The 17230-nt window shown below is 45.1% G+C and overlaps 1 protein-coding gene across 3 annotated transcripts in view; it reads left to right on the plus strand.

Annotated features, from left to right (window-relative positions):
- MED12L (mediator complex subunit 12L) overlaps positions 1–17230 on the plus strand; it is a 303185-nt gene that overhangs the window by 2728 nt on the left and 283227 nt on the right. The window lies entirely within an intron of this gene.

Here is a 17230-nt window from a genome sequence, read left to right on the forward strand (position 1 = left end):
AATTGGGAGCTCTACAGCTTATGTACTTACCAATATTACACTTTCACCAGTGTGTTCTGCCTGATCTGCTTCTGGAATAGTTGGATTTCTACTTCATCTGATGCAGAAGGATGCAGCTTCAGAGTTTCATCAGCTTGCTCAGCCTCTTCTAGCTTTTGGAACTCTGTGTGTGTGTGTGTGTGTGTGTGTGTGTGTGTCTGTATGTCCGCCTATCTATCTGTCTGTCTGTCTGCTGTCTGTCTGTCTGTCTACCTACCTACCTATCGAACGATCTATCTATCTATCTATCTATCTATCTATCTATCTATCTATCTATCTATCTATCTATCATCTCCCTCCCCCCCTCTCCCTCAGTCCTTTCTCTAGTTCTTTCATTGGGATCCTTGTGTTCAGTCTGATGGTTAGCTGCAAGCATCCTCCTATAATCGTATGGCTCTGGCAGAGCCTCTGAGGAGGCATCCATATCTGACTCCTGCCACTAAGCACTTCCTGGCATCAGCAACAGTTTGGTAGCTGCATATGTGGTGGATCCCCAGGTGAGTCAGTCTCTGGATGATCTTTTCTCCAATCCCTGCTCCTCTATTTGTCCCTATATTTCCTCCCATGAGTGTTTTGTTCTCCCTTCTAAGAAGGACTGAGGCATCCACTTTCTGACCTTCCTTCTTTTTGAGCTTTATAAGGGCTGTGAATTGTTTCTTGGGTATTCCTAGCTTTTGGGGCTAGTATCCACTTATCAGTGAGTATATACTATGTATATTCCTTTGTGACAGGGTTACCTCACTCAGGATGATAGTTTCTAGTTCCATCCATTTGCCTAGGAATTTCATGAGGTCAGTGTTTCTAATAGCTGAGAAGTACTCCATTGTGTAAATGTACCACAATTTCTGTATCCATTCCTCTGTTGAAGGACATCTGGGTTTTTTCCAGCTTCTGGATATTATAAATAAGGCTACTGTGAACATGGTGGAGTATGTGTTCTTGTTGGAGTGTCTTTTGGGTATATTCCCTGGAGTGGTATAGCCGATTCCTCAGGTAGTACAGTGTCCAATTTTTTGACGAACCGTCAGACTGATTTCCAGAGGGGTCGTACCAGCTTGCTATCCCACCAACAATGGAGGATTTTCCTTCTCCACATTCTTGCTAGCATCAGCTGTCACCTGAGTTTTGATCTTAGCCATTCTGACTGGTGTGAGGTGGAATCTCAGGGTTGTTTTGATTTACATTTCTCTGATGACTAGGGATGTTGAACATTTCTTTAGGTGCTTCTCAGCCATTCAGTATTCCTCAGCTGAGAATTCTGTTTAGCTCTGCACCCCATTTTAAAAATAGGATTATTTGGTTCTTGGAGTCTAACTTCTTGAGTTCTTTGTATATACTGGATACTCCTCCTCTCTCAGATGTAGGGCTGAAGCTGCAGGAGTTTGGCTTATTAGTGCAGACAACCATAGTCTGGTGGGGTTTTCCTTAGAAGATCCATCCTTTCTTAGTCATATCTAAGAGCCTGTTAGAGAAGCCCAGTCCCTCTGCACAGCTTTCTCTTGTGCTTAGAACAAACAGTATGCAGACTCTTCAGGGCCTCGCCATCCTGGACCTTGCTCACTTCCATTGCTACTCCCTGCTGCCACAGGCCTGCCTCTGAGCTGTGGCTGTACCATTTACTGCTTCTTTGATTCACAGTCGTCCCCTGTGAGGTGTGGTTTGTATTTAAACTAATTGGTATGTGCAGAGGGTAGAGACATGGCACTTGATATAGTACACTCATGCCCCACATAGTACACTCATCATAGGTCAGCTTCAAGTAGATGATGTCTTGGTAAAGGATCCACGTTCCTTCTGTTATGCTGACGGCAGTATCCATGAGACCTGCCTTGACAATCTGGCTTTACTCACAGCTTCCAGCTGTGTACCCTTCTGGCTTCTGGATGTACAGTGGGTGCACCGTGGGCCATGGCTACTCTCTTCCCTTCCCACAGGCCTGGCTCCTTATCAGGTTCCAGTCCTTTGCTGTAGTGTTTATTGTTCTTGGTTCTTAGCCAGTAGAGTGTCCCAAAGGGGGAACCTTTCTTGCAGCCAGTCTTCAGCTTCTTACCCTGTATTAATATGCTTTTGTAGAGCTCATCAGTATCTGAAATTGACTCTTTAGGGTGCTGCGCCTCCTTGCTGGCTCACCAACCACATTGAATGTAAGTTGTGTGAGGGCCAGGGTTTATTGCTGGTGATCACATGACTGTCTTGTACCAGTGGTTAGACAAGGTACTGAGAAGGAAATAAAATGCAAAGACGTGGGGGCGGTGGGATGGTGGAGGAATGGGGAAGATTACATTGAATTCTCAGGGAAGGCTGGGCAAATTGGCCAGTGATGAAGACAGAAGCTAGGGAGACATTTGATTCTGGAATGTTCCTTTGCCTGGGAGCAATTTGTTGGCCTGGGGGAGGTGAGGTGCTACTTCAGACTTCCTTCAAATCCTAGTGTTCAGGGAAGGGTGTGGACCTGCTTCTAGGTGACTCAAGTTAGAATCTGGGTAGAAAGCTCTGTTTCAGTTTTTACTCTGGCTGCCTAAAGAGAAGTTGCTCAAAGGCTGAGGTCTTGCCCGGTATGCCTAAGGCCCTACCCATTCACAAGTACCACAAGTATCATCAGTGTTGCTAAATGAGTCTGGACAGAGAGGAGAGATTGTCTTTCAAGGAGCTCTGCCTAGTCAGAATTAGTGGGAGGAAACTCAGGAAGTTGTAAGTAGCCTGTCTGGGTGATTCCTCACACACTGACTTTGAGAAGCAGGGTTGCAGCTTGTGTGCTAACCCGCAGAGCCGCTTGGGTTCTGTCACGTTCCCACGCACTGCTCAGTACCTGTGTCTCAGTCTTTCCACACATCTTATTTGGAAACTAAGTTCTGAGAAAAATCATTTTAGATACTCTACCCTTGAAACTGATCTAATACCCTGCTCTTAGCCTAGGCTTGTTTCCTGCCAGCCATACCTTCAAGTGATGAACCTGACATTAGCTCACAAAAATTCCTGAATTTTCATGGCAGCTGGCTCCAACGCGATACTGAATTAGACCTCACATTCGATTTAAACCGTTTACACGCTCCTTCATACTAAACCACTGTGACTGGCACTGTGTCCTGATTGGTCTTTACACTATTGGCCGTCCATGTAGAGAGCTTCCAGCCTCTTTCTAAATACCCCCAGGTTACCCCAGCAGTTAGCATCCATTTACTTTCTAGGGCACCCTGTGATTTGGTGAGGGCGGGACGTTTCAAGCTCGGCCTTCTGTTGCCTCAGCTTTGCCACATCTCTTGTGCTTGGCCTTGTGTTTTGGTCCCATTGCTACCTCTGGGGATAGCTGTAGCTCTGGCAGAGGCATTTTTGACTTTTTGTTTACTGGGACCATTGCTTACCAGTGAGGTTTCTTGTTTGTTTTGTGTGTTGTTTTTGGCAACAGCCATCTTTTGGCAACTTGTGTGTCAACTTCATTGATGACAGTGCCACCAGGCCAGTGGGACACACCTGAAAGTGGATCCACCTTAGTTGCAGAATGCGATGGCCCCGAGGAGGAGATGTTTGCACTGTTGGGTTTTATTTTTCATGCCGTGTTAAATTGTACGTGTGCATGCCACACTGACTCAGTCATTCAGCCAGGATTGAGAACGCTTCAGGCTCTTTGCCAACTTAATGAGGACAGGACCCAAGTCTGATTTCCTGCTGTATCCCTGGCTCACACCTAGGACTCAGAACTTTTGTTTTTGTGTTTAAATGAATGGACACAACCATAAACAACAGTAGGAGCATTAGCTCCAGAGCCCTGGAGCTTCAGTCTACAGCAGATTTTCCCCTGGGACACAGTCAGTGTCTGTAGACACTGGGTTGCCATGTCTGAGTATGTGTATTTTGCTGCTTGCTTGCTTCTAGTGGATAGAGGCCAGGGGAACGACTGATGTGCTCTGGGCCACCATACAGCCCCACACACTAGACCTTTCTGGACCCACCTATTCTGGGGTGGAATGATAGACAGGTAAATGAGGAACAGTGTGTTTAAATGTTTCTCAGATTGCGGTGGGATCAATAGGAAGTGACCATTTTTTTGATAGAACATGATGGAGAAGGATTTGAATCTGGAGCGCACATAGGAGTACATGGTGCTGAGGCGAGAACAGCAGTGGAGGCTCTGGGGCCTAGACTTACTGCTTTGGAGAGGAAAGGTCGGGTCAAGTCCTGGGTGCCCTGTGTGGTGTTTGGATATAAGATCTAAGATGACAAAGGCCATAGTAGCTCCTAGAGTCACAGAGAGGCCCCAGGGCGACGTCTTCGTTACTCGTGGCTACTATAAGAAGCTACTACAAAGTGTTGGGGTGGGGGGGTTGGGATTAAAGCAGCAGGAATTTATTTTTCCATAGTTCTATTGGGGAGTCTGAAATCAGGGTGCCAGAGAAGGTCTAGGCAAGAGTTCGGCCTTGCCTGATGGGTGCTTTAGGCCTTCTGTTGTTTGATCTTGTCTTATTTCCTCTCCCTCCTCTCCCCTTCCCTCCCCTCCTCTTCCCTACCTTTCCCCCTTCTTTATTTACAAGTAAAGTTTTCTTCCATTTCCACAAAGCCTCTTACTGCCTCCTCCCCTCAGGGCTTCTTTATGACATTTGTCACTGGATTTAGGGCCTCTCTGGATAATCGAGGATGATCTCATATATAGTTAGATCCATAATAAAGTCTCATTCACATATTCTGAGATTGCACACAGATGTTTTTTGTTCTGTGTGTTCGGGAAGCTTGTGAGGGGAGCAGATCAGGGTATTCTTCAGCAGTAACTCACGCACAGATTTGGCAGAGTTGATGTGAGCCTAGAGATGGTGTGAGAATCTGCAGAATTTAGAGTAGCCTGCCTACCCTGAGGAATGCAACTTCGGAATAGAAATGTTTCTAGCACTCTTAGTTTAAGCCAGAGCTTCCCACATGTGCTTTCCGGATCTCTTTGCAATCTTAAGCAGTGGAGATCCCTTTCGGAGCTGTTTTCTATTACTTAGTTGTATTTCTTAATACTTACAAAAATTTTGGAAATTAACAGAAAGAAACTGAAAAATGTATTTAGTCATTTAAATATAGTAGTGGGCTAATTTTGCTTATTTTTGGTATGCATATGATGTTGGCAATCAAACCTCCAAGCTGAACAAGCTTTCTATGATGTGCCTGCACATCTTCAGGCTTAGAATTCTTTTTTTTTAATGAGAAACGGTTCTTTTCAAATAAAAACAATTGATGAAAAAATGTTTTTTTTTCATTTTTGCAAATCTTTTGAATGTGTGGGTTTCCATAATTAGTTTGCATTCATTCTGTTGTAGTATGTCATTTTGATTGAAGAACGTGAAGACAGTCTGCTGTCTCACAGGGAAGGAGCTGGGAAGTTCTTAAGAGTCCAGAAGTCTTTGACTTGGATAGATTGATGCTGCTCAGAGAAGGAGTTTTAGTTTTTCCCTCATGGTAGAGAAACAAGATAAGAGGACAGGAATTTTTCCCCCCTGGGTGTTTTTAACTGTAGAAGTCTCTGAAGAATCAAAATTGAAATTTACATTAGTGGAAGCTGACAATTTGCAGATTTCGGGGTAAATACGACCTGCCTTTGATAGCATGAGGATTGGAAATGTTAGGGTTGCCTGCTGGCTCTGAGAAACAGAACTCTGGAGCTGAACTCCCCTGTGACGAGTGGTCCAAGAGGCCAGTTAAAATCCTGAGGGGACCTGTTGTGTAATTTTTGTCTTTGGGACCTTCGCTCCTGCATTCTCTGCTGCCTGCTTCCTAATTCTCTTATCCCCGAAAAGCAACAGTTTACTGCTCAGCATCTAGTGCGGGCGTGACTGCTTACCTTTGCTTCTGGTGACACAGCCCCTGTAAGCTGTGTGCAGCTGGGCCTTATAATATCTGTGTGTTATAAAGGAATGATAATTGTTGTTGGCTGGATCTGCGGATGGGGCAACAGTCATTATCAGCAAATTGTATTAGAAATCTGTTAAGTCCTAACCGTGTGCAGGACACGGCAATGCCAGGAGCTGGAAGAATGGGGATGGAGCATACCTCATCTGTGCACAGGATACCAGCCATGTGTTCCATTTGTGAGCAAGCACCATCATGGCCTGCTCCTTTTATAAGCATTCAGAGACGATGGGTTCCTAAGCCGATGGAGAAGGCCTAGGCAGAGACTCTGAACTCAGAGACAGGAACCCTTTCCTTTCTTCCTTTTTTATTTTTAGATTTACTATTTTTTATTTTTATTTGTGTGTGTATATGTGTTTTGTCTGCAGGTAACCCTGTGTTCTGTATGCATGTGGAGGCCAGGGGAGAGGGTGTTGGATCCCCTAGAACTGGAGTTGGAGACGGTTTTTAGCTATCATATGGGTTCTGGGAGTTGAAGCTGAGTCTTTGGGAAAGCAGCTGATGCTTTTAGCCACTGAGTCGTCTCTCCAGACCCTTCTCATGTAGCTCAGGCTGGCCTTCTAACACCCCATCTTCCTGACTTCATCTCTCAAGCATACTCTGAAATTACTGATATAATCTATTTGCCTGGGACTCTCTCTCTCTCTCTCTCTCTCTCTCTCTCTCTCTGTGTGTGTGTGTGTGTGTGTGTGTTTACTTTTTGGTGTGGAAGTAGAGGCACCTGCTCTCAGCCTTTGAGCGCTGGGATCCCAGATGTGCTTGGCATAGGAGCTGGGAAACTGGACCCCATGTTGGGAGGAATTGCTTATTTTTCTCTTAGTGGGAATATATGAATGTTGTCTACTGAGATTGTGTTTTAGGAAGGAAACAGGACAAAACCTGGTGGAGGACCGCAGATGGGCCTGGACAAGGCTAGAGAGGCAGAGATGGAACATTTTCGAGGAGAGGAGGGGTGGTTTTGGTCACCTGTTGAGAAAGCTGAAGAGATGTGACTTCCACAGGACTACCTTGAATTTTCTAGACATTTTCAGAGTCACTTAGGTCACACCAAGGTTTTCTGAGGTATGAGTAATGTGTCCGGCAGCCGTGTGCAGTGCCCTCCCCCATGCTGCCTTGTGAGTCCTGGGTCAGTCGTGGGGTCCACTGAGGTGACTGACAGGACTGTCACAGAAAACACTGGCAAGAGCGACATGTAAACAGTCTTGTTGGCATCCTTTGTGTTAAAGAGCTACTTCTTGTAAATGTGTGGAGGACCCGTGAAACAGTAGGCCCAAGTGCTGGGCATTCCCTTCCTCAGCCCTACAAGGAAAGCTGGTACCAGGATGGCTCATGTTTAAAAGAGCTACACATAGCGCTGCCTACTGCATAGTATACAGTGTGGAAAATATTTTGTGAGTCAGTTGTTTTTATTTTAAATGTTTTCAATGAAATGCCAACCGTTTCAAAGATTCTTTACGAATTGGAGCCACTATTTAAATTCCTAATATTGGAAATTTGCTTAGAAAATTGTTGAAAAAAATCAAACTTGCACATACAGGCAGTGCTACCTTGCTGTGATTTCACCTCGTGGTCCTTGTGAGCATGTTGTCTGTTGAGGACCAGGGCTGGTGTCCGTCTCCCTGTGGAGTAGTAGTACCACGTGCATGTCTGTGGCCAGTTCACGGACCCGTGTGAAACAATTTCTAAAATGACAGCTACTTCTTTTTAATGTTATGAGCGAGGACTAATATATAATTCAGTAGTATGTAAAGTGCCAATGACATTATAGTAGATAGTGTTTACTGAGTTAGTTTTCCTGAGTGCTTTGTCTAGCTGGGTGTTCGCCAGTCTTTAGCATCTCTGAGAACTAGCCGTTTATAAATTGTCTCACTAGTTCATGCCAGTGTTGGGGAGAGAGTAAAGCCCTGGAAGTTTCGAGGAAGGTGGCTTCCAAACCACAAAGTCAAAATGAGCCCAGATAGGACTGGAGAAGTGGCTGTTGGTGATAAGTGGCAAAACCAAGAGAAAGCAGAAAGAAAAAAGAAAGAGAGGAGGGGTGGACAGTGTGCAGATTTCTAGGGACACTGTTGAGGTCCTCAGGGTGATGCGTCTGTGCTACATTTCTGGCGACATGTCAGGCAGTTACGTCCTTGTTGAACTGAAATGGGAAGTCAGACCCTCCGACCTGCCTCCCAGAATCCTAGCTGACTTACCAGTGCTCTGGTCAGCCTTAGTACTACAGACAGGGTACACAGCTTTGTGTCTCCGTGAAGACCTGTTACTGGCCTTGGGGGATGCTTTGGTGGCAGTTAATAGCTAGAACGGCCAGGCAGACTTGTGAATTAAGCATGGCTGCCCATGTGGGAGTGAGCAAGCTCTGGAAAATGGAAAGGGTGGGGGGTTAAGAGGCACGACTCAGGTCAGCTCTTCACACTGGTGCTTTTTATGTTTTTAGGCTGGCTAGGGGAAACTTGTTTTCCTCAACTCCAGATTACAGTTAGTTCCGTTTGCAAACAGCTGACCTAGGATGAATGAACACAACCGTTACCACTAAGAGAAAATGTTCTCTGCCCGTACACAGCATGGCTTCCCACAGTGGCGCACTGAGCATGGGGTAGGACTTCAGGATGGGGAGAGAGGAACAAAAAAGAGCCATACTGAGGCAGGGGAGCCACTTAACTGGAGGATTAACATCTGTGAACATATGTCCAGGCTGGTTTATTGTTTCTACCTTCAGATCACCTTACAGATGGCCATAGTAAAGGCTGAGTAAAGACCGGTTTGAAACTGGCTGGTTTTGTGTCAACTCGACACAAGCTGGAGTTATCACAGAGAAGGGAGCCTCAGTTGGGGAAATGCCTCCATGAGATCCAGCTGTAAGGCATTTTCTCAACTAGTGATCAAGGGGAAGGGCCCAGCCCATTGTGGGTGATGCCATCCCTGGGCTGGTAGACCTGGGTTTTATAAGAAAGCAGGCTGAGCCAGCCAGTAACATCCCTCCATGGCCTCTGCATCAGCTCCTGCTTCCTGACCTGCTTGAGTTCCAGTCCTGACTTCCTTTGGTGATGAACAGCAATGTGAACAGTGTAAGCTGAATAAACCCTTTTCTCCCCAACTTGCTTCTTGGTCATGATGTTTGTGCAGGAATAGAAACCCTGACTAAGACAGAAAGGAAGATTTACATTGGAAAGTTTGCGAATCTTGAGAATCGTCTGGGCTTAGTTGCGACTCTCCACAGCAGAGGAGGAGCTAGAGGAAGCCATCTTTTGTGGCTAAACCTGGGTAGGGTAAACTAGCAGATAAGTACTTAAGTTCTCTTGCCTGCCTAATGCATATGCAAATGTCAATGTTCAGATATTTTTCTCCTGCAGTTTTCCTGGAATCTTTCTGAGAGCCACATCCAGGTGTTTGATATCAGTGGGTGGCAAGCATTTGAATGGTTTTGAGTATGAATTAATGGGATACAATTACTTAAGTGAGTGAAACAAATGCTGAGTGTTTAGATATCACTGGAATCAAAGGCTCTCCTACTTGAAAACAGGGAAGGAAATGTCGGCCTCTCTTGGCCACTCAGGTTGGAGTGAGGGCGTTTGTGGAGGGAATTGTCACTCTCCATATGGGTTTGGTACTCACTGGCGGTGGACATTTGTCTAAGAGTTCCTAAGCACTCAGTCACGTGCATGACTGGTCCCGTGTGGGCTGACCATATGACGATCATGACGGTGATGTCTGGGACGGTTCTGGGCTAAAAATAGTCATTGTATGCCAGTTCCTGCCCTGATGGTGTCACTTGGGAATGTGAAGAGGGCAGCATCACTGCCGTTTCACGGAGAGTAGGGAGCAAGGATGCTGGGTAGGTTAGTTGGAAACACTGCTTGTTTCGGAGGTCTTACTGTCTGTTTGGACCCGGTTCTGTCAACAACAGTGGTAGCCAGAGTTGTTTTTAAGAGGTCCCTGGGGTGGGCAATTAAGGTTCAAACCACAATACTACCTAAACTTCACTTCTACCCAGGACTCAGTTTCTCAATATGTAAAAACAGTCCTTACCAGGCCTGAGTTCCTTATGTGTTATATGAGGCGTGTGTGTACTGTCTAAATATGTGGGGGGGGGGGTATCATTGTGAGGCAGGGTTTCTCTGTGTAGCCTTGGCTGTCCTGGAACTCATTCTGTAGAGTAGCCTTGTCTCAGAGATCTGCCTGCCTCTGCCCCCTGAGTGCTGGAGCCAAAGGTGTTAGCCACCACAGCGCAGCGGAGAAGTGTTTTCTTCTGTGTTCAGTAGGCATAGGTCTGAAGGCAGCTTTTGCTGTTTTGTGGCAGGTTTTTAAAAATCTTTGATTTTCTTTGAGGTCCCACAGTTAGTGGGAGTCAGGCTGCAGGCATGGAGACGGTGGGAGGTGACTATGAATAGCAATGTTGATGATGGCAGACAGATAAAGCCATCATTTCTGGTGTGACTTTGATGCAAATGTGACCCTGGCGTTAGAGATGATGAGGGCAAGAGAGAGGAAAAGTTCCTTTTTCCAGGAGTCCTGTCCTCTTAAGGAGGCTGGAATTAATGTTTTCACCGTCATGCATAACCGTGGTTGATCTTTAAATAACGTCCTGGGTGGTTCTAGGGTGATGAGTCCAGCAAGAAGTGCAGATAGAAATCGATCTCTACCGCACTCAGTCTCAGCTGCTGTGGACTGAGCAATGGCTTCCACACTGCTGACGCATGGCTGTGAACTGAGCAATGGCTTCCACACCGCTGACACATGGCTGGGGTTTGACTTCAGCGGCTGTGCTGTCCTGAGGAATGGCAGAAGTCCTTTTTTCTTCTTAGATTCCCAGGGCTGCTGGAACAAGGCGCCACTGGTTGGACAGCCTGAAGCGCTGGTGATTGTTTTCTTATAGGTTAGAAGCCTGGAGCCAAGGTGTCAGCAGGCCACGGCCACTTAGCGCCTCCGGCGGGGTCTTTTCCTGTGTTCTGTAGCTTCTTGTTGTGTAGCAAGAGAACTCCCAGTCTTCACTTTACTGTCTTTTCCTGTTTGTGCCTCCTTTTTTTGTCAGGACACTAATCTAGACCCAAATCCTCCTGTTCAGTTCGGCCTTGTTGGACTTGCTCGCATCTACAGAGATACTAGTTCAAACACAGTCATCTGCATACTTAGTAGAGACTAGTACTTTGAGACCCCTCCCCCGCTCCGGCCTGTTCTACACTGGCCCTGTGTACAGTTGCTCCCCATCTTTTGAGTATCTGGGCTGATTTGGCACTGGGTATAGTTGTGTTTTCTTGCATGCAGACTCAGGAGATTATTTCTTCCTTGAGCTTGTTTCTTTCCTGTTCTCCTTCCTGGTGTTGGCGGAAACACATCCCACAAGCGCACGTTTTAAAGTTCTCTCTACCCCATGAGCTCATCTGCTGATTTCGCTCTTCTTTCTCCAAACTTTTCTAGAAGCAGCCTGTGAACTTCCTGTCTCTTCTCTCCCCCCAGTGTGGCTGTGGGGCCTTCAGAATTTGGTCCCCAGGGGTTTCCACATCCAGAAGTACTTGACACTGTTGCTCTCTCCTGGTCCAAGACAATTCCTTCCATGTGTTTCTCAGTAGAAGCACATCAGGTTCCCTCCTTTTCCAGGAATGGTCATGCAGACCAGCATCTTTCTCTGCCTGACTGTCAGATTGGGCTTTCTCTCAGTCTGGCTTAGACCCTTGTTCCTTCTCAGGTTCCTCTCTTCCTCTGCATCCCATTCCCTAGGTTTGAGTTGCTGCCCATAAGCCGACACTAACTCGGAACCCGCTGGCCTGTAGACAGCTATTCCCACCCTATTCTGACCAGTTGTTCTCACTGCAGACCTGTTCTATGGGCTGCTGTGCCCTTGCTTAGAACCTTCAGGGTGTTTACGATGAAGACAGACTTCCCTCTGTGGCTCACCACACCCTCCATCTTCTATCCATTTTTAGGGCTCCAGGATCAGCTTCTAGCTGCAGTTTTGCTCCTGTTCCCTAGGTGACAGTATTCTTCCGTCTTCCCACCTGGTAGACATCAGTGATGTTCCCTCTGTGACCCTTTGTTGCTTGTAGCTTGTCAGTGATTGTTACTCTTCCTACGAATTGAACCTTTTGTCATGACATGCCTCTTCTTATTGTGGGTAATTCTCCTTGTCTTGAAATTTGTTTTATTTGATGTGAATTTAAGCATTTTCATGTTTATTGTTTAGACTGTATGCATTTGTGTTGTCCATTTACTAGCAATTTATTTGTCTTCAAAGTGTCACTTAATTTTAAAGTACAGCATGTAGTTGGGCTTTTTCCCCCTTCCCTTTTGGGTCCACTTCATAATACCTCAGCTTAAGTACTCTACAACTAAACAGTTAGCATTTATTGTGATTACTAGGGACTTGAATCTGTTGTTCCCTTTCCTGTTCTCTGGATTAGTAGACACTTTTAGATTTACTTGGTGAGATGTTGGTTATACATTTGTATGTTTACATAGTTGCTTTATGAGTTACATACTATTCTGAAGATCCTTCATATTCTCTGTTGTGTTAATGTGTGTTAATGCTGTGTCTCTTTATGAAAGCCATCAGAACTTTGGCATTGCAAGGGCCTTCTTAGAGAAGAGTAACTCCTTCAAAATCAGAGCTCATCTTAAAGGCCCCTTTTCATATGTCTACCTTCCAAGACAGAGTTAAGTGCTTCTTTGTTCTCAGAGCAGACCGCATGTTGTTTCTTTGGGGTATATATGGCACCTGCCATTTGTCTATAGTAGAGCCTCTAATCTTTAGTTCAGTGCTGTATTTATAATTACTTGTTGATTGAATGGGGGCTGAATTATAGCTTGTGAAATTAAAAAGACCTCACAGTAATGTAAGGGGTGGAACAGTGGAAGTGGAATAATGTAGTCATATAGGTTAAAATGCATAAAATTGTCAAGTAGATTAAATGCAAGTTAAAATATTAAAAAATAGGGCAATTAATAATGGATCAGCCACTGTGCTAAATTCTGCAACATTTTATGTGACTTTAGCCCTGTAAGTTATTCTTGTTTCCTTTGAAACAAAGAGATGAGCTATAGAGAGCTCTATTAATCGATCCTAATACTGTGAGCTCTGTAAGCTTCTAGCATATAGTGTATCAGCCAGACTGGACCACTGGTCTTTATTGAGGCTTTGTAGTTTCAGACATAGGGAAGTGCTTTGTTTTGTGTCCAGAGACTGGTAGAGAAAAGGTCTCCAGCATTACTGATGACCTGTATAGAATTATGCCAGACCCTTCTTTAGGTTCTTCAGAGGGTAGAAAGGAAGGGCAGGCTGGAATAGGCCATGCAGGTAAGGAAACTGTGTCAGGAAGACTCAGTACAACTAGGAGGTAGGCAGGACAGGAGCAAGATGAGGGACAGGCAGTAGCTGGACCTCACACTCCTTAGAGTGCTTCAAAGGAAGGATGTGAGAACCGTTCTAATGAGTGCAGAAGTGTGGGGTGAGGGATTTCTCCTGGTGTTTCAGGTCACTCACACTGCTAACCTTGTGCATTGCACAGTGATGTTAAACTCTCACCATGATGCGTTATCGTTCCTTCTCCAGGTATGAACATCATGTCAAGCTGGGTATAAGCTTTTTCTAGCAGGTCAGCAGACCTCTGGGGTCTGAGAATGCGTTCTGGAGAGAGAGGGGTATAGAACAGGAAAAGTAATTATAAAACTGTTTACTAAATTTTGTTTTAGAAGGATAATGGGTTAACCACTTTTTCTGGGTAGTAGTTAAAGGGATAGTTTTCTGCTTTTCTGTTGTTAGAGGACTAGGTGGCCATCCAGAGTGTCTGCATGGCTCTGTGTATTGGATGGTGAGTTGGGAAAAAGATAAGAGTAGGTGTGTGCATGTGCACATGTGTTTGTGTGCTATTTATTCATCTGCCGTTCACATGGTCTTTGGAATTAACATGTGCTAAATTGGGCCCCTTTGTTTTGTTTTGTTTCTTGGGTGAGAAGGAGCTTAAGTAGTTTCCAGACTGGCATCAAATACATTCATTTCTCCAAAGAGGTGGTGCGCACACACGTGAAGGTCAAAGGGTAGCTCCTGGGAGTTGGTTCCTCTTGCTACCCTTTGGATCCTGGGGATCAAGCTCAGGTAGTTTAGATCTGCACCTAAGCGCCTCTCCTAGCTGAGCCTTTTCTCTGGCCTCGATGAAGTAATTTTATTGAAATGAAAAGATTGCTTTTAAAGTGATCCAGAAAAATAGGAACTTCGGGGTTAATATGTGAGATTTTATGGCTGAAGTAGGAGTCCCTGATGTCTTATTTTTTCTGTCTGTATAGAATATATTTTGAAAATGTATAGAAGAATAGCTAGCTCTCTCTGTTATCATGGGATTCTTTAGGCTTTTGCTTTGTTTTTGCTTTTTCTTTTTTCCTATATTTGCTTTAAGGCATCTGCTGTATTTTCTTGCTTGATTCAAGATACCAGCATGTAGTTCAGGTTGGGACTCAGGTTGCTCTTGCCTTTGTCTCTGAGACGCTGGGGTTGTACTTGCCACAGAAGTCTTGTATTTTGGTTGAAGCAATGGGAAGGAGCACTGGAGCCCTCCTTTCTCCACAGTCTGGGTACTCTTGGAATGACTTCGCTACCTTCGTTTCTTACCTAGAGAGGTTCAACTGATGAGCAAAATGGCTTGGCTAACGGCTGTGACCTTTCTGTGTTTGCGAGGAAAATCATTTTAACAGCTGACGGTTGTTACTCACCTATTAGGAAAGGCTTTGAAGAGGCTCAAGGCTCACAGGGAGGTAACTATTTGTGTCCCTTACAGATAGCTCTGGCTTGGCAGTGTAGAAGCATTTTGTTCCAAAATTTGGACTCTTTTCTAATTATACCTAATTAATCTTGGCAGTCATAGAAACTTCTTGTCTGAATGCATGTAACACATACCTCCTTTTGTCTAAATCACTTAAAGCTGCCTAGTGCTTCCACTATCCTAACCTGGGTTCTCAAAGTCGGATCTGCAGACAAGGTCGGGGTGAATTTTTCTTTACAGGGGGTACCTGTATAGCATTGGCCTTTGAGAAATGTTGTTAGCACTTGTAAACACTCTAGTGTGAATCTTGTTCTTAGCTCATTGTTTGGATTTTTCATCAGTGTTGTTTTCTTTCAGAAAACAGGCCACCTATGCACATTTTGCTTGTGATGCTCTTGGGTTTTACCTGTTTCAGTAGTAACCCCACCTGAGGTGCCCATACTCAAAGGGGGTGGGGTCTAAGAGTGAGTGGTGTCAGCGGAAAGTAGAAAGAAGACTGTATAACCAACTGCCTTAGTCAGGGTTTCTATTCCTGCACAAACATCATGACCAAGAAGCAAGTTGGGGAGGAAAGGGTTTATTCAGCTTACACTTCCACATTGCTGTTCATCACCAGAGGAAGTCAGGACTGGAACTCAAGCAGGTTAGGAGGCAGGAGCTGATGCCGAGGCCATGGAGGGATGTCACTTACTGGCTTGCTTCCCCTGGCTTGCTCAGCCTGCTTTCTTATAGAACCCAGGTCTACCAGCCCAGGGATGGCACCACCCACAATGGGCTGGGCCCTCCCCCTTGAACACTAGTTGAGAAAATGCCTTACAGCTGGATCTCATGGAGGCATTTCCTCAAGGGAGGCTCCTCTCTCTGTGATAACTCCAGCTTGTGTCAAGTTGACACACAACCAGGCAGTACACTAAGTAATCTGAAAAGCTTAGTATTTCTTCTTGAGCTTTAAGTCACAGCCTGTGTGAGTAAGGTATATGCACTGCTCCATGTTTTTCTCAACACTTGAGTGACAGACCACAGGGAAGTGCGCACCGAGTCTACCTATGGTACTCTCCTTGTGATGTGACACCAGTTGTACCCCTATGTTTTAGACACAAAGACTACAGAAACTTTTATTAATTGCTTCTTTAAAGTTGATCAAAAATCTACCCAACTTAAAAATGTGCATTATACTTTTGTCTTAAATTTTTAAATAGTTCATTTGAAAATAGATGATGAGTTTGAGGTGACTTTGGACCGCGCAGAGCAGTCTGTCTGTTGTGTGGGTCACTCAGTAAGGGGCCGCCGCAGTTGAGAGGAGATGAGCCTCACAGAACTGTGTCCCTTTATTGGGATTTGAGTGGCCAAAGCAGTGGCCTGCCAAGATGCTCATAAAAGCACACACTGCATCTGTATGGCATATTCAAGCAGATGGAGGTCCTTAGCCAAGGTGACCAGTTTTGACTGATCACAGCAGCTCTTGGAGCAGTTTCTTCCGTTTCTCATTTGCAGCAGGTGCCTTTCCCCCGTGCTCTAGTGTCCGTCAGCCTGGTGCACTGAGACCAACTCTTGCCTCCTTTCCTCCCTTTCTGTATTCAAGCTCTGATTCTGTCACTATAAGTCAGTGATACTCTGGGCAGGGCAAGGAAGGTATTTTTTGTTTTTCAATTTCTAAAATTGCAGGCTATTGGCCAGGCATGGTGATCAGGCCCTAGTCTCAGCAGTGCCTCAGGAGGCAGAGGCAGGCAGATCACTTTGGGGCCAGCCTGGGTCTACAGTGTGAATTCCAGGACAAGCAGGGCTACGTAGAAAAACCCTGTCTTGAAAAACAAAACTAAACACAAACAAAATAACATAGCAACCATAATAAAAATAATAGAAACAACAATAATAGTAATAATTATTATTTCAGCTTTTTTTTTTTTTTTTTTTTTTTTTTTTTTTTTTTTTTTTTGGTGTTCTGTAACTTTGGAAACGTGTTTTCACTTCTATTCAGGACGTCATTTGAAGGATCGTAGGAGCAGCATTGTGTTTTTAGACCACATTTTCATGTGACATTTGTTCTTGGTGTCACAGAAGTGTTGCTTTGTAGTGTAGGGTCAGCCTAAGGGTCGTGGCTCAGTGCTGGCTTTGTCCAGATAATGCATAATAAATGCCACTTTTTAACCTGTGAAATGGGTTTGACTCATCACACCTGAGCTGTTCAGGATTGACTGGACCACAGTATGTAAAACCAGAGCCTCCCCCAGTTGTACGTTGTGGTGGGGTATGCGTGCTTCCGCACAGTTCATTACTAGAAACCTTCATTTCTGTCTTCAGCTTACGACAGGTTAAGTAAGTTTTGGATAAGTTGTGTGGGGCAGCTTTGTTGAATAGAAATAGTCCTGTGGGATAGGGAGATTGCTTAGCAGGAGACAGCACTGGCTGCTCTCCCACAGGACCTAGATTGGATTCCCAGTACTCACGTAGCAGCTCACAACCATCTGTAACTCCTATTATGGTGCCTTCTGGCCGACAGACACCTCATGCTTGTGGTGCACAGATATTCATGCAGGTAAAATAGTCATGCACATACAAAT

The sequence above is a fragment of the Micromys minutus genome, assembly GCF_963924665.1.
Source record: "Micromys minutus genome assembly, chromosome: 15".
NCBI lineage: Eukaryota > Metazoa > Chordata > Mammalia > Rodentia > Muridae > Micromys > Micromys minutus.